Source organism: Hylobates moloch, unplaced genomic scaffold (assembly GCF_009828535.3).
Source record: "Hylobates moloch isolate HMO894 unplaced genomic scaffold, HMol_V3 SCAFFOLD_15, whole genome shotgun sequence".
In the NCBI taxonomy this organism is placed as follows: domain Eukaryota; kingdom Metazoa; phylum Chordata; class Mammalia; order Primates; family Hylobatidae; genus Hylobates; species Hylobates moloch.
Window position 1 is genome coordinate 42,282,274 of NW_026652290.1, and position 16,527 is coordinate 42,298,800.

General features: G+C 47.9%; 1 long non-coding RNA gene and 1 pseudogene across 1 annotated transcript; both read right to left on the bottom strand.

Moving 5' to 3' along the window:
* The window catches only part of LOC116484220 (NANOG neighbor homeobox-like), a 76,609-nt pseudogene that overhangs the window by 38,921 nt on the left and 21,161 nt on the right, over window positions 1–16,527 (bottom strand).
* On the bottom strand, window positions 9,077–14,685 carry LOC116483731 (uncharacterized). Its single transcript, XR_004252349.1, has 3 exons — window positions 14,533–14,685; window positions 11,108–11,306; window positions 9,077–9,495 (listed from the first exon to the last, which is right to left on the bottom strand). It is a non-coding gene; the product is annotated as an uncharacterized LOC116483731 (long non-coding RNA).

The window sequence follows — 16,527 nt, forward strand, 5'->3', positions numbered from 1 at the left end:
CCAAGTAAGACCAGTGGCAATGTTCATAATAAACTGCCTTCAATGGCCTGGTCTCTCCTTGAAAATGCTGGCAGATGACTGTGGTCAGGTTACCTTGTCCTTGGGCATCAGAGAACATGGATACAGATGACTAATTAGAAAAAATTAGATTCCATCTTAGGCCAATAAAACTTCAACAGGTGGCCGGGCGCGGTGGCTCAAGCCTGTAATCCCAGCACTTTGGAAGGCCGAGGTGGGCGGATCATGAGGTCAGGAGATCGAGACCATCCTGGCTAACATGGTGAAACCCTGTCTCTACTAAAAATACAAAAAAAATAGCCAGGCAGGGTGGCGGGCACCTGTAGTCCCAGCTGCTCATGAGGCTGAGGCAGGAGAATGGTGTGAACCCGGGAGGCGGAGGTTGCAGTGAGCCGAGACCGCGCCACTGCACTCCAGCCTGGGCGACAGAGTGAGACTCCGTCCCAAAAAAAAAAAAAAAAAAAAAAACTTCAACAGGAACAAGCACCCCTTTGATCTGATGGCTGGACCCAGCTCAGCTACAGTGAGATGCATTTCAAAGTTTGCAAAGAATCACAGTGGAATTTATAATGCAACTTGAGATCTCATCTTTCAAACACCTATACTAATGCAAACAAAAGTAAAAAACCTCATCCACAGCTTGTCAACATGCCAACTTTGGAATGAGGTTCTCAGAAATTCTGTGAATTTTTTGCCTTGAGTCTCTTCATTTCTGACCAGGACCTAAGCTTTTGGCTGGGGCAGTGTCAACAGTCGAGTTCAATTCCCTCCCAACTGGACTTGGTCTCTGTTGGCTCTGTGGTCTGAAAGGCCCTCATAAATGACCATGCAGGAATGTGGTCATCTGCATTTGTCTATAAGAACTTGCCAAGGTTGACCACCCTCAGAGGCAGGACCAGGCACCAAGCCAGGCCCATCAGATTCTCAGCTCAGTCTACTAGAAGCTGCTTTTGTTCCAGGGCAATGTGAGGCTCTGAGCAGCTTCTCCACTAGGCTGCATGGAAGGTCAACAGGATCATCTTCTGCAACAAGCCCTGGTTCCAACACGAACTTGTGTGATGCGTCGAAGCCACTTTAGGACCACGTGAGCTTTTCATGTGACTATTACAGAAGGACAACCTGATGTGGGGATGGGATGCTCTGCACCCCTGGGCTTGGGCATGGTGAGAAGGACCTTGTGACAGTCACCTCAGTGTGCGGTCTCCACAGAGGAGATTCCACCGTAAGGGGGCCTCAGATAGCAGAAAACAATAGAAACTATTCTCACTCCTAGGAAATGTTTCAAAAATGAACATGGATGCAGAATTGGGTTCCATCATTCTTGGTGGAAAGCCAATCTTTTGGATTTGCCAAACTCACGGGTAAAACGCTGCCAGTTTGGGTCTCACAGATATTCATGGAAACCAAAAGATGATACAATTTGGGATTTTCCCCAGTAATTTCTTTCTTCTTTTATCTCTCAGGAAGTTCTCCCTTGTGTGTGTGTGTGTGTGTGTGTGTGTGTGTGTGTGTGTGTGTGTGAGAGAGAGAGAGAGAGAGAGAGAGATCAAGTCTTACTCTGTCGCCCAGGCTGGAGTGCAGTGGAGTGATCTTGGCTCACTGTAACCTCGACCTCCTGGGTTCAAGCAGTTCCCCTGCCTCAGCCTCCCGAGTAGCTGGGACTACAGGCATGTGTCACCACACCCAACTAATTTTTTTTTTTTTTGTATTCTTAGTAGAGATGGGGTTGCACCTTGTTGACCAGGCTGATCTCGAACTCCTGACTTCAAATGATCCACCTGCCTCGGCCTCCCAAAGTGCTGGAATTACAGGCGTGAGACACTGCACTGGGCCTGGGAAGTTCTCTTTATACCAGTGTTAGTCTGCATTTGAAATGGGGTGGGGGTTGAGGGCGGTGAGGTTGCCAGAGTGTCACAGCTTAACCATTGACAAAGCAAGGAGCTCACCAGGATTCTGACTTCCAGGCTGTCCATCTCCACCAGGGACATGGCCCCGTGCCCTGCACACATCATTTGTGCTCAGAAGAGATGTGATGGGTAGATGATGGCAGGCTCCTCCCCTGCCCAGGGAGAAAAGCCAGAACACTGCACGATTATGGCTGTAACTCTGGAGTACACAAAGTTGACACCTGCTTTTATTTCATTCCAAATGTCCCTTTCGAAAAGCAGTTTCTTCTCTACGAAGCCTTTTTAACTTAGTCAAAGGGATTCTAAGAACTAACCAATCGCTGTCTGTACACCCTTCGCTATAATCTTGTCCCCCAACCCCACATCCTGCTTTATTCCAGAGGGTATTTAAAGCAGCTGTCACCCTTAGCTCCTTTCCATAATTGTGACTGGATCTACATGACTGGTGCCGATAAGTGAGTCATGGCTTGTCACACGCTGCTTTTGAGAGCATCAGCAGAAGACGCAGGGCAATGTTTGCTGCCCCGGCATGGATGACCGCCTGAAGGACAGAGAGAGAGATGGAGTGATCACTCTCCAGGTAGAGGACAGAAACATGAACATACCATGCACAGGCTCCTGGGGAGGTGTGGGGGAGGTCTCAGGATACCTGCGTGCCTCTGTGCTTTCAGGTTGCCATTATGTACCCACACACATCCTGCAAAGCCTGCCTTTGCTTCCTCTGACTCTGTGCTCTGAGCCACAGGAGGGCTCCTGCCCGGCCTTCCACTTCCAGGGAAAGGTGATCCCCTCCATGAAGGGGCAGCTCTGAAGATGCTCAGAAGATGCCACTCCCAAGACCTCTGGAGGCACAGAGCCTGGGGACTACAGTGCTATGAGGGGCTCACAGAAATGTTTTCATTTTAATTTGCTTCAATTAAGAATAAAAAACGAGCATCACAATAATGAATACAAAATAATAAATTGTATTTTATTAATAAAGATGATTATATTCATCTCTGTACCCGCTCTGCCATAAAGTGGAATTTTTAATCATGTTTTATGGAGGAAGGGCCCATAAAGGCAAAAGTTGCCAGGGGCTCCCGAAAGCCATCTGAGGCCGTGAGGACCCGGACTCTCCTGACGATGGGAAATCCTCAGGGACTGGAAAGCCAGAGCTTGGAAGTTCTTTGTCCCCTCTTCACTCCCTCTCATGTGCCCGAAGTACACAATGTGTACCTGAGACAGTGGCAGGACAGCCTGCTCCACTGAGGGCACGTTGAGGGGAAGAGGCACGGACGCCACATCAAATGGCCAGAGAAGTCTCACATGTGTCGAGGCACCCGGAACCAGGCTGGGATTGCACGGACGAGCTCGCCCCTAGTCCTCATGCTCATCCCGCCCTCCTCTGGGTAACATTGTTGAGCACCTACTCTGCACACAACGAGGAGGACTCCTGCCCTCCAGGGCCTCCCTGCTGGGGTGGGACAGAGCAGCACGCAGGCCAGGACCAAGCCCTGTGACACATGCAACCAGTGCAGGCCAGGAGCGCTAAGCGCAGGGGCAGGAACTTTCCAGAGAACAGGCCCCGGGGCCCAAGGCCAAAAGGAACACGAGTGTGATGCAATTGGGTTTGTACCTCAGAGCCATCACTGTGTGGCCTGCCGAGAATCTATTGCAAGGGGACAAAACTGGAAGCAGGAAGGCAATTAGAAAACCAGCAGTAGGCCAGGCTCGGTGGCTCACGCCTGTAATCCCAGCACTTTGGGAGACCGGGGTGGGAGGATCACCTGAGGTCAGGAGTTTGAGAACAGCCTGGCCAACATGGCAAAACCTCGTCTCTACTAAAAATACAAAAATTAGCTGGATTAGCCTGTAGTCCCATCTACTCGGGAGGCTGAGGCAGGAGTATCGCTTGAACCTGGGGGGTGGAGGCTGCAGTGAGCCAAGATTGCACCACTGCACTCCAGCCTGGGCGACAGAGTGAGATTCCATCAAAAGGAAGGAAGGAAGGAGGGAAGGAGGGAGGGAGGGGGGAGAGAGAGAGAAAAGAAAGAAAAGATGAAAGAAAGAAAGAGAAAGAAAAAGAAAGAAAGAAAGAAAGAAAGAAAGAAAGAAAGAAAGAAAGAAAGAGAAAGAGAGGAAGGGGAAGGAAGGAAGGAAAGAAGGAAGGAAGGAAGGAAGGAAGAAAAGAGGAAAGGAGGGAGGGAGGGAGGAAGGGGAAGAAAGGAAGGAAGGGAAAAAGGAAGGAAGGAAGAAGGGAGAAAGGGGAAGGAAGGAAAGAAACAAAGAAAGAATGAATGAATGAAAGAAAAAGAAAAAGAAAGAAAGAAAAGAAGGGAAAGAAAGAAGAAAGAAAGAAGAAAGAAAGAAAGAAGAAAGAAAGAAAGAAAGAAAGAAAGAAAGAAAGAAAGAAAGAAAGAAAGAGAAAGAAAGAAAACCAGCATTAAAGCAGGAAGAACTGAGGATGGAGTGGGTTTGGAGGTGTGGGGCTGGCGAGGAGCCAAGGATGCTGGGAGATGTGCCTGAGATCTCAGCCCCAGGACAGGACTCAGACTCCTGGGCCATCAGGAAAATGTGGCCCCTCCTGGGAAGGCACAGAGAGGCAGAGGGGTGGGAAGGGGTGGGGAGGGATTGAGGGATAGGCTCCACCTAAGGAGTTTCTCACAAGCGAAGGCTCTGGTTTGGGTGTGCTTACCTGGTCCCCTTGTTGCTGGAAGTGCTCAGAATGGATCTTCTGGGCTCTGATCACGTGCAAATTTTTTTTTTTTTTTTTTTTTTTTTTGAGACGAAGTTTCACTCTTGTTGCCCAGGCTGGAGTGCATCGGTGAGATCTCTACTCACTGTAACCTCCACCTCCCAGGTTCAAGCAATTATCCTGCCTTAACCTCCTAAGTAGCTGGGATTACAGGCACCTGCCACCATGCCCGGCTAATTTTTGTATTTTTAGTAGAGACGGGGTTTCATCATGTTGGTCAGGCTGGTCTCGAACTCCTGACCTCAGGTGATTCTCCCAAAGTGCTGGGATTAGAGGCGTGAGCCACCGTGCCTGGCCACGTATGGCTTTTTACCATGTGTTGAGAGGGAGTTTGCACAAAATGGCTTCCCAAGTCCCTCTATAGAAAGTTTGATTCTAAGACCACCAGGAGAAGCAGTGCGCTTCCTGCAGGAAGGCCGTCCCAGGATTTCCCCCAGGGCTGGCAGGCCCAGCACCTCAGGCCTCAGCCCCCACACCCACTGCCTGCCTTGCAGCCATCTGGCACCAGGCTAGAAAGTGCTGTACCCACAGAGGCCATGGGGTATGAGGAGGGCGGGAAAGGGGGCAGGGTAGGGAGCAGTGGGCACCAAGCTGTGGTAGAAAGGGGAGTGGCTGGGAAGGTGGTGAGGAGACTTGGTTTCCAGTGCTGGTAACCCTGTGCAACCTTGGGCAAGCCACTGCACCTTTCTGAGCCTCTGTCCTCAACCCATGCAGGAGGGAAGATTGTCCTGGTCCCCTGGGCCTGCAGCAGGTGGATATTCAGAGTCCAGGGGAGCCCAGGCCACAGCATTCACAGGCTCTCACATCTACATCTGTGTCCTCCAGCACAGAGCTTCCTGGCTGTGGGGTGAAGGCCTCCTCCCCTAACCGGCCTCAACCCTTTCCCAACCATCCGGCACACAGTACCCTACAGGCTCAATGGGTCTTGGCTTCAGCCAGACCTTCCCATTGCCAGGTGGGGAGCCCCGGCTTCCAGCCCCAGCCTCCCTCCCAGCACAGCCCTCACGAGGGCACAGGCCCAGAAGGGTGGCTCGGTGCCCTCTAAATGCCTGTAGAATGGGCAGATCCCACGCCTCGGCCACCTTCCCTGCCTCATCAAGTGTTTCCATCTTCTACGAGCTGCCGTGGAGACGAAACGGGCATTCCCCAGGCCCTGTGTCCAAAGCCCATGGGCTTTTCTTTTTTCTTCCTTTCTTTTCTTTCTTTTTTTTTTTTTTTTTAAGACGGCGTCTCACTCTGTCACCCAGGCTGGAGTGCAGTGGCACGATCTCAGCTCACTGCAACCTCTGCCTCCCAGGTTCAAGCGATTCTCCTGCCTCAGCCTCCCAGGTAGTTGGGATTACAGGCATGAGTCACCACACCCAGCTAATTTTTGTATTTTTAATAGAGACAGGGTTTCAGCATGTTGGCCAAACTGGTCTCGAACTCCTGATCTCAGGTGATCCATTTGCCTTGGCGTCCCAAAGTTCTGGGATTGCAGGCATCAGCCACCGGGCCTGGCCACTTTTCTTACTTTCTAAACAAGACCCTCACCTTGGCAGTGTGAACTTTCAGCTTGGGCTCCCCACCTTGGGGCAGAGGGGGCTGCCGTCCATACAGGTGGACCTGTGCCTTCCTCCATGCATGGAAGTAACAAGACTCAGAATTAGCTGTCGTGGTCCAAAAAAAGTCCTCCACATACACGATGGCCCAGAGATGTTGCCATGGTAAAGGGGACATCCAGAGAACAGTGGGTGCTCCAGGAATCCCCAGCATTGAGATGGATGCTAGCGCTTGTGCTGGCAGGGCACACACAATGCCCCCAGCTTCATTCTGCCCCACGAGCACAAGGGAGCCAAGGCCCTCCGGACTCCCGAATATACTTTATGATGCTCGAGGTTCCAAAGCCGCCATGAGGATTCTCAGGGCTGTTGCTTATTTGTGAACTTAGGAGACAGGAGAAGGAGCAAACAAAACTTAGTGCTTGACAGCCATCATCTGATACATGAAATTACATTGCCCAGCTCCAAGACAGCAGCGGTGAAAGGCAGAGGCCCTGGCACCTAGGAATGTATGTCCAGTTGGGGAGACAAGGGTAAAGAGGCTTTAATGCCAAGTGGCAGGTGAAGGCTTGAGCAGTGCGGTCCTTGGTCCTCGTGGGGTCAGCACATCACCTGGTAATTCTCTCCACCTGCTCCTGCCAGCCTGATCCAGCCACCCGTGTGTCCCACAGGCTGATTGACAACTGCCTGTATAGTCGCCAGCTGGTAACTATATTGAGATCACCTCCACATAGGAAGGCTTACCATCCCCATTTTCCGTGAGGGGAGACCGAAGTTCAGGGAATCCAAGTAACCCCACACAGTCAGGGGGCAGGACCCAGATCCACAATCAGGCTCATCAGATTCCTAAGCCCAGGAGGCACGGGAGATAAGACTGGCATAAAGAACGTGGTCCTAGAGCAGTCAGGATTTAGTGGGCACATGGATGGTGAGTATTCCAAGCAAGGAGATAAAGCAACGAAAAGGTTTAAAGAATTAAATTCCCCATGACAAACGTTTTGCCATTTGTTTGAGTCAAGTTGGGTAGTCTCCGTTCTAGACTTATTTCTGCTATTGAAATTCCCAGGATCGCTTAACTTCTCTGAAATTTAATTCTCTCCCTTGCAAAATGGGGCATGCTTACGCCACAGGGATGTTGCCACGAAGGCATTTTCAGGGGGTTAAGACACCGCCTGAGTACAGGATGTCATTGTTGGAGAGATTAAGTTTAAGGGTGACTAATGAGTTATGAGCAATTTGTGTGGGAGCTGGCCCAGGGTATCCAGAGCTGCTCAGAAAGAGGGTGCATGGAAAAGCCTCTGGGGACGCTGCTCCCCTCCCTGGTGTATTGCAAGCTCTCGTTATCCACCCGCTTCTTCAAAGGGGTTTCTTCTGGCTGCAGAAGGAAGGATGCACAGACCCAGGCACGGATCCCTGGTAGATCGCGCCCTCGCGTGGCCGCTTCCTTGCGTGACAGCTCGGCCCGCGGGTGCCGGGTTAGTGGCGGATGAGTTCCAGAGCTGGAGGTGCGTTGCGGGCAAAGGGTGTGACGGGGGCATGGACTGGGTAGGCAATGTGCTCCCCAAGGCCGTGTCCACCTCAGCACCCACCCTGTGGCTCCCTGTCCCCACCTTCCACCGACCCCGGGACCTCACTGCCCCCAAACTCTTGCTGCATACAGCTCAGTGGAAGGTGAAAGAATTTTATTATTTCTCTTTCTCCCTCTGTGTTCACAGAATACAACTTTTGTTTCTGTAAAATTATCCAAATAATGAAAAGAATACAAAATAGAAAGTTCAGGAAAAATTTACCCAATAGGCCACCACCCAAAAATAATCTCTTAAAAATATTATTTTGGGGGTATCATTCCAGAGGTTCTCCAAACCTATATGCAAAAGAATAGATTTAGGGAAATAATTATTTTTATTTTTATTTATGTTTTTTTTTTGAGACGGAGTCTCGCTCTGTCACCCAGGCTGGAGTGCAGTGGTGCAATCTCGGCTCACTGCAAGCTCCGCCTCCCGGGTTCACGCCATTCTCCTGCCTCAGCCTCTCCGAGTAGCTGGGACTACAGGCGCCCGCCACCACGCCCGGCTAATTTTTTTGTATTTTTAGTAGAGACGGGGTTTCACCGTGGTCTCGATCTCCTGACCTCGTGATCCGCCCGCCTCGGCCTCCCAAAGTGCTGGGATTACAAGCGTGAGCCACCGCACCCGGCCGGAAATAATTATTAATATATAAAATGACATTTTTGTGCACAGCTTTTTAAAAAGCAAAAGCATACAATTCGGTTTCATTGAACTTATAAGGAAAGGAAGCTGGGTGCAGTGGGATGTGCCTGTAATCCCAGATATTCCACAGGCTGAGATGGGAGGAACCTGAGCCCAGGAGTTTGAGAACAGCCTGGGCAACATAGTGAGACTCTCAAAAACAAATATTTTTAAAAAAAGAAAACAAAATTTAAAAGACTGGCAAATTTCAAATGAATTATTTTGTTTTAAGCTGATATCATTGTGTTTCTTTTTTTTTTTTTCTTTGAGACAAGGTCTCACTCTGTCGCTCAGCCTGGATGGAGTGCAGTGATACAATCTCAGCTCACTGCAACCTCCGCCTCCCCAGCTCAAGCAATTCTTGTGCCTCAGCCTCCCGAGTAGCTGGGATTACAGGCGTGCACCACGATGCCAGTTAATTTTTTGTATTTTTAGTAAAGACAGGCTTTCATGATGTTGGCCAGCCTGCCTCAGCATCCCAAAGTGCTGGGATTACAGGCATGAGCCACTGCACACAGCCTGATATTATTGTATTTATTTTTACAAAACATTTCCAACATATGAAAAAGTAGAGTGAATAATGAAATGGCCTTACAACTACTTTCAACAAATCTGAACATGCCCTTGGGTTGAGAAGCTTTTCTTCTTTTTTTAATAAAAATGTTCACGGAAGACACTAATTAATGGAGGTATACTTGTAGGCAGGATTTCCCAACAGGCCAGATTCTGTTCCATGATGCTAGAACCTGGACACTCAACATCTATCCCCGCAGTCCAGCTGGGGCCAGCACCACCTGGGCACGGGGCTCCCAAGCACTTTCTATTCACTGTCTCTTGTGCTTGTGGGTACCTAGAAGGTGCATATTATTATTGTTCCCACTGTGGGGCAATGAAGGCCTGGAGAGCAAAAGCTGCTGGTTCAGGTTGGGATGTAAGTTTGGGTCTGTTGGGCATCAGAGCCTGGGCACTGGAGATCATTTCTGAAATGATGCAGGGGCTACATGTAAGATCCCAGGTACTTATGCTGACAAAGAACAAAAATTCTGGGTGGAAGAAGATTTCAAGAGTTAGTGACCTCAAAGCCCCATTATCTCAAGCAAAATGAGAGGAAATTCTGTCCTATCTTCCTGACTTTCTTGAGAGAAGTTTGTTTGGGAAACTTCCTCCGCCATCGGAAGTAAGATTGACAAAAACATGTTTCAGAAGATGATGGAAGCTGAGCCTGGCTGGGCCACCTGCGGGTGTCCCTAGAATTCAACCTTTTGTAGTGAATCATACCGTTACCATTCACTCAAGACCCACTGGGCTATGAATCCTGGATATTAACTATGAATGAGGGTATTTTTTAATTGAAAATTCAAAAATAATCACAGGAATAATTTAGTATTTTTGCAATAACTACTAAAGTTAAGAAGCGACAGTAAATATGTGCCTCTTGAGAGCTTGGTGCTCAAAGCCAGGTGGCAGGAGCTAAAGGTCAAGCTGAGGGTGGTCTGGCTGCCAGTCCTAATGGCATAGGGGCAGTGAGATGGGCCAGTCTGACACCATGTACATTGGGACCCCCATACCTGCCACCTCCAGCCACAGCCTGCCTCCCACAGCTTTGCCCTGATCAACAGGGTCCCAAAGGACCTGTGTGAGAGTTCTATCAGTCAGGGCACAGACCAGGCCCCTGGGTAAGTCCCACTCCCACTGGGGGTTATCTGGTCTCAGCTCCTGACCAGGACTCTGGTCCAACCCAACGCTGTCTTCCAGGCTCTACCTGAACAGGCCAACTGCATCCCTGCCTCAAACCTGCTTTTAGCCCACCTCCGCTGTTTCCTAACAGTGGCCAGGACAAACAAGGTAATTACTGTAGTCATACTGATAGTATGAACTTAGAAATCTGAACTTTAGGCTGGGTGTGGTGGCTCACACCTGTAATCCCAGCACTTTGGGAGGCCAAGGTGGGTGGATCACTTGAGGTCAGGAGTACGAGACCAGCTTGAGCAACATGGAGAAACCCTGTGTCTACTAAAAATACAAAATTAGCTGGGTGTGGTGAAGCATGCCTGTAATCCCAGCTACTCGGGAGGTTGAGGCAGGATAATCGCTTGAACCCGGGAAGCGGAGGTTGTGATGAGCCAAGATCGTGCCGTTGAACTCCAGCCTGGGCAACAAGAGCAAAATTCATCTCGAAGAAATAAAAAGAAAAAGAAATATGAACTTTAAACTGCAACAAATATCCAGACGATAAAAAGAAACCATAGAGTCAGCACTAGCATTAATATTGTAGCATTGTAGGGAGAAGTCAAGGAAACTTAGGCAAATGAAATAAACGTCAGAAACTCAGGAAAATAAAATAACAAAACAAAAACAAGTTCAAAACAAAGATGAATGAAGGAAAAATAACAGTAAACACACAGCAAAGTGTTCAGTGTCTTTAATATGGAGGAATGCCTCAATTTTTAAAAACGGATAAAGAACAGGTAATTCTTCAAAAACACACAAACCTCTGCCAAAGCCACTGGACAAGATGTAAAAGCTCCGTCCTCAACAAGAACAAAATCTGGGCCAGCCTTCAGGCTGCCATTTTGTGCTGAATTTCCTGGGAGAAAGTATAACCTGGTTTGGTTGGTTGGTTTGTTTTACCTATCCTCACTCTTCAAAACTTACCTTAGAAGGCTCCTGGCTCTGGAAGCTGCTCCCGACTCCTCCAGGGTAAGCAGGCCCTCCTCCTGGGTGCCTTCACCGGGCTTTTGCCCCTCATCTCAATACTCATTGTGGATTTCTCCCCACCAGGTCCAGAAGCTCAGCCAGGGCAGGATCTCCAGCACCAGAACGTGTGTGTTGTGCCGTAGACACTCAACAGATGCTTTTTAAAACATTGCATGTGTGCATTCACGAAGATGAATACAGTAAACGCATAATTTGTAACCATGAGCCAAAATTTTACTTGACTCACCATGACACCTAGTGGTGACTAATCTCCATTGCAGACCCGACAAAATCAGCCATCACTGCTGTGGGTGCTTGTGTTTCCCCTGATTCCAGCAAAGGCCTTCCGAGCACCAACTATGTGCCATGTGCAGGGGCCATGTGCGTGCAGAGTACCCTTGGGTGAGTTGGTCAGTCCCTGTCCTCCACTGTCCTCCAAGGGTTTATGGGCAAGATACACCCACTGCCGCTCACCACCACATAGCGTCAGCATTCAACGTAATGTTACACCATCGTAGGGAGAAGGAAAGGAAACTTAGGCCAACCGTGAAATCATTTGGAGAAACGAGAAAGGCAGCCTCTGAGGAAGGTGGAAACTCTTCCTATTACCTGGAACTACCTCCTGACAACAGCCTGTTTGTCATCCCCTCTAACGCTAACTCAGGTTCCAAGAATCGGAATATTGTCTCAATTTCACTCCTGGCTTCAGCAAACATTGACAAAAGTCAACACCTAAAGCCACGATAGCTTCTGGGATTCCTCCACCTCTGCAGAGAAAGGAGGCTGGGGAGGGAGACACATCTAGTTCTGTCTTCAGCTTCTATTTCTTCCAGTCTCTTCTTCCCCTACCTCTCCAACCAAGCGGTAAAAAGTAAATCCTGATTGGACAGCCGTTTGAGAAGCAAAATAGATTCCTAGATTTCTTATACTAAAATTATAACAGAACAAATGAAAACAGTGTAAAGCCAGAATAAAACACAGGTGACTTTTTTTTTCTTCTGGGCTTAGGTAAATTCTAGTTACTACCAGAAGCTATAATGGAAAACATGGAAACATTTAACTTTGTAACCCTTCTATATGGCAAAAAACAAAAACAAAAATAAACTAGTTCAAAACCAAGAAAAACGGAGGGAAAACAACAGTAAACACACAACAAAGTGCTACTATTTTTAAGATGCAATGAACAGTTACAAGTCAATAAAAAATAAAGACTCAATAAAAGTGGGTAAAGAACAGGTAATTCTTCAGGAGACATACGCATAGCAAGCTATATGACAATTGAAATAAAATTGCTGAATTAATGAGGATTTAAAAACATGTAATACTTAACTAATGCTGACAAAAGTATTTGTGGGAGTGTAAACTGGCACATTTCCAAAGAAAAATTTCGTAATAGATATCAAAATAGCAAATGCAGGCTGGGCATGGTGGCTCACGCCTGTAATCCCAACACTTTGGGAGGCTGAGGAGGGAGGATCACCTGAGGTCAGGAGTTCAAGACCAGGCTGGCCAACATGGTAAAACCCGTCCCTACCAAAAATACAAAAATTTGGCTGGGCGCAGTGGCTCACGCCTGTAATCCCAGCACTTTGGGAGGCCAAGGCGGGTGGATCACGAGGTCAGGAGATCAAGACCATCCTGGTTAGCATGGTGAAACCCTATCTCTACTAAAAATACAAAAAATTAGCTGGGCATGGTGGCGGGTGCCTGTGGTCTCAGCTGCTCAGGAGGCTGAGGCAGGAGAATGGCATAAACCCGGGAGGCGGAGCTTGCAGTGAGCCAAGATTGCACCACTGCACTCCAGCCTGGGTGACAGAGTGAGACTCCATCTCAAACAAAAAAAAAATTAAAATACAAAAATTAGCTGGGTGTGGTGGCGGGCACCTGTGATCTCAGCTACTCAGGAGGCTGAGGCAGGAGAATCACATGAACCTGGGGGGGTGGGAGGGTTTGCGTGAACCAAGATTGCACCACTGCACTCCAGCCTGGGCAACAGAGTGAGCCTCCATCGCAAAAAAAAAAAGGAGATGCAAATGTCTTTTACCCAGCAAGTCCATTTCTAGAAATATATATTCTAGAAATATACTTCTCTAAGAAAATAATTTGCCAAGTGCATTCGGATATATGTTCATCAAAGCATGGTGTGTGTGTATATATATGTATACATATATATACACACACACATCTTTATATATATAGATACTAGAAATAATTTGTCATTCATTAGAGAAAAAGAATAATTTTTAGATGTGAGCCAAAATTATACTTGATCAATCATGTTATGATTAATAAATTCTGACAGGCTAATCCTACAGAATACCAGATAGTCATTAGACATAGTAATGTAACTCTACATTTATTATCATAAAAAGTAGGTTCTGAATATATTGCTGAGCTTTGACAACAGCAACAAAAAAGCACTGTCTATAAATCCGCATAAAGATTGTAGTTTGAAAGGATATTCACCAAAATGTTAGTAGTGCTTTATCTGTGGGTGGCTGGATTTAGACTAACGTTTACTTTCTTCGTACATTTTAAAAAAATTTATATGGCAAGAATGTGTTGTTTTAAAATTAGAAAAACACGAACTGTTTTCATTAAAAGAAAAAAATTAGCCCTGCCTTTCAGATATGTCCAACTCAGCTACTACATTTGACTATTGAGGCAAAAAAATACAGAAACTGTATAACGTTCCTCATGAGAAATACAGGAAAGCTACATTCTGAGAATCAAGGTGAGCTACGTTGTTCTTATTTTCCTTTGGAAAGACACAGTTCTTTCAAGTACCCCTAATAAGGTGGATGGCTCCTAAGAACGATCTGTAACAATATACAGTATAAACACTCAAAACCTGAAAGGGGCCGTCCACAGAGGCTTTGGGTTCTTCATGTCATAGGCTCTGACCAAGCTTCCCTGCCTGGGATAGACTCTTCCTGAGGCTCATATCTACAGTAAATGTAATTACACTTTAATGGTATTCATCGCATTCTGTCACTTTTTCCATTGCTCCTATTTTTAACCAGCACAATGGGAACATTTGTCCTCTGATTCACTGAGCGGTTTTAGGCCAGGAATCTGGCTTTTAAAATGACAGTACCCTTAATCCTATCGCTGACTTTTCAAATGAAATAACAGCCTGTAATTAAAACAATGGCGCACAGGCAGCCTCCGTGGGATAAGAATAGCAACTCAGCATGGAATTCAGGTAATGGGATTTATCAGCGGCTGTGCCAGGAGGAAGGGATGGAGAAGCAGGCTCTGGTCCTGGCAGTGTGGCCTTTGCAAGTCACTTCAAAGTCCTGAGCTGCAGTCCCTATGAAAGAGGCATGGGTTCTTAGAGTCCTTTCAGTTAGGGTCTACCCAGCAGAGTGAACAAAATCAACCTGAGACTTCTGCTCCTCTGGAAGAACCCTGGGGTCCTGCTCATTCAAGCAATGCACATGGGATGTCCAAAGCTACTGGGGCAGTTGGGACCCCCCCGTCAGAGCAAATGTCATGGAGAAGTGGTCTCTATGTCCTCTCCCCCCGAGTCTCAGCCAACTTGCGCCAGCTTCAACTTCTATAATGTAGTGAGTGTGATGCTTTGTGATGTCCCAGGCTAGGTCACAAAAGGCTACATACCTTCTTGAGCTCTTCACTTGCTTGCTCTTGGGACACTCCCTCTTGGAACCTAGCTCCTGTGACATGCAGAGCCAGAGCCATGAGCAAGGGGTGTACCGGTGCTCCAGCCAACAGTCCCAGCTGAGCTCAACCTTCCAGCCACCTCAGCCTGGCCCCAGACACAGCGGGGATGACCCAGCCTCAGCCACTTGAGTATCTCCCAGTATTTTGTCTCTTTGTTTATTTTGGGTTTTGTTTTTTGGGGGTTTTTTGCTTTTTTTTTTTTTGAGACAGGGTCTCCCTCTGTCATCCTGGCTGGAGTGCAGTGGTGTGATCTCGGCTCACTGCAACCTCTACCTCCCAGATTCAAGCGATTCTCCTGCTTTAGCCTCCTGAGAAGCTGGGATTACAGGCATGTACCACTATGCCCTGCAGATTTTTTTTTTGTATTCTTAGTAGAGATGGGGTTTCACCATATTGGCCACACTGGTCTCCAACTCCTGGCCTCAGGTAATCCACCCACCTCAGCCTCCCAAAGTGCTGGGATTACAGGCGTGAACCACCCTGCCCAGCCCTCTCCCAGTGTTTTGAGCCTCCCTTGTCAAGGCCCCAGACATTGTGGAACAAACGCAAGCCCTGACCACATGGGTCTTGATCCATGGAATTTAGGAGCATGTCCCAAAGGGTAGTTGTTCATGCCGCTAGGTTTGTGATGGGTTGCTGGGTAGCAAAAGCAACGGGAACTCCAGGTCTGATCTAAGAGTTTCCGCAGGCGGGGCGCGGTGGCTCACGCCTGTAATTCCAGCACTTAGGGAGGCTGAGGCGGGCGGATCACAAGGTCAGGAGATGGAGACCACCCTGGCTAACACGGTGAAACCCCATCTCTACTAAAAATACAAAAAATTAGCTGGGCATGGTGGCGGGTGCCTGTAGTCCCAGCTACTCGGGAGGCTGAGGCAGGAGAATGGTGTGAACCTGGGAGGCCAAGCTTGCAGTGCACCGAGATTGCACTCCAGCCTGGGGGACAGTGCAAGACTCGGTCTCAAAAAAAAAAAAAAAAAGAGTTTACATAATAAACACTTATTTAGCTTGCTGTGTACAAGACCCTGTCCTAAGCAAAATGCAAATATTAATTTGTGTTATGATTAAAATTCATCTCTATAACAGGTCTGTGAGGTCAATACTATTACTGCCTATATTTTACAGGTGAAGACATTGAAACTCAGAAAAGTAAGGTAACTTGCCCAAAGTTACACAGCTACCAAGTTGGAAAGGCAGCATTCAAACTGAGGCCACAGAATGCATGCTTTTTTTTTTTTTCTTTTTTTTGACAGAGCATTGCTCTGTCCCCCAGGCTGGAGTGCAGTGGCGCAATCTTGGCACTGCAACCTCTGCCTCCTGGGTTCAAGCAATTCTCCATCTCAGCCTCTTGAGTAGCTGGGACTACAGGTGCCCGTCACCACACCTGGCTAATTTTTTTTTTTTTTTTTTTTTTTTTTGTATTTTTTAGTAGAGGGGGGGGTCTCACCGTGTTGGCCAGGCTGGTCTCAAACTCCTGCCCTCAGGGGATCTGCCCACCCTCAGCCTCCCAAAATGCTGGGATTACAGGCATGAGCCACCGAGCCCGGCCGAATGCATGCCCTTAAACCCCTTGGCAAGTACTTTGCTTCTGCTCAAATCTTTATGCATTGACTCCACCTACAGCCTCTGGTAACCACCCAGCATTCTTTGTTTCTTCCTGCCTTGCCTTGATAGGAAGTGATTGGGGACTCCAGGGA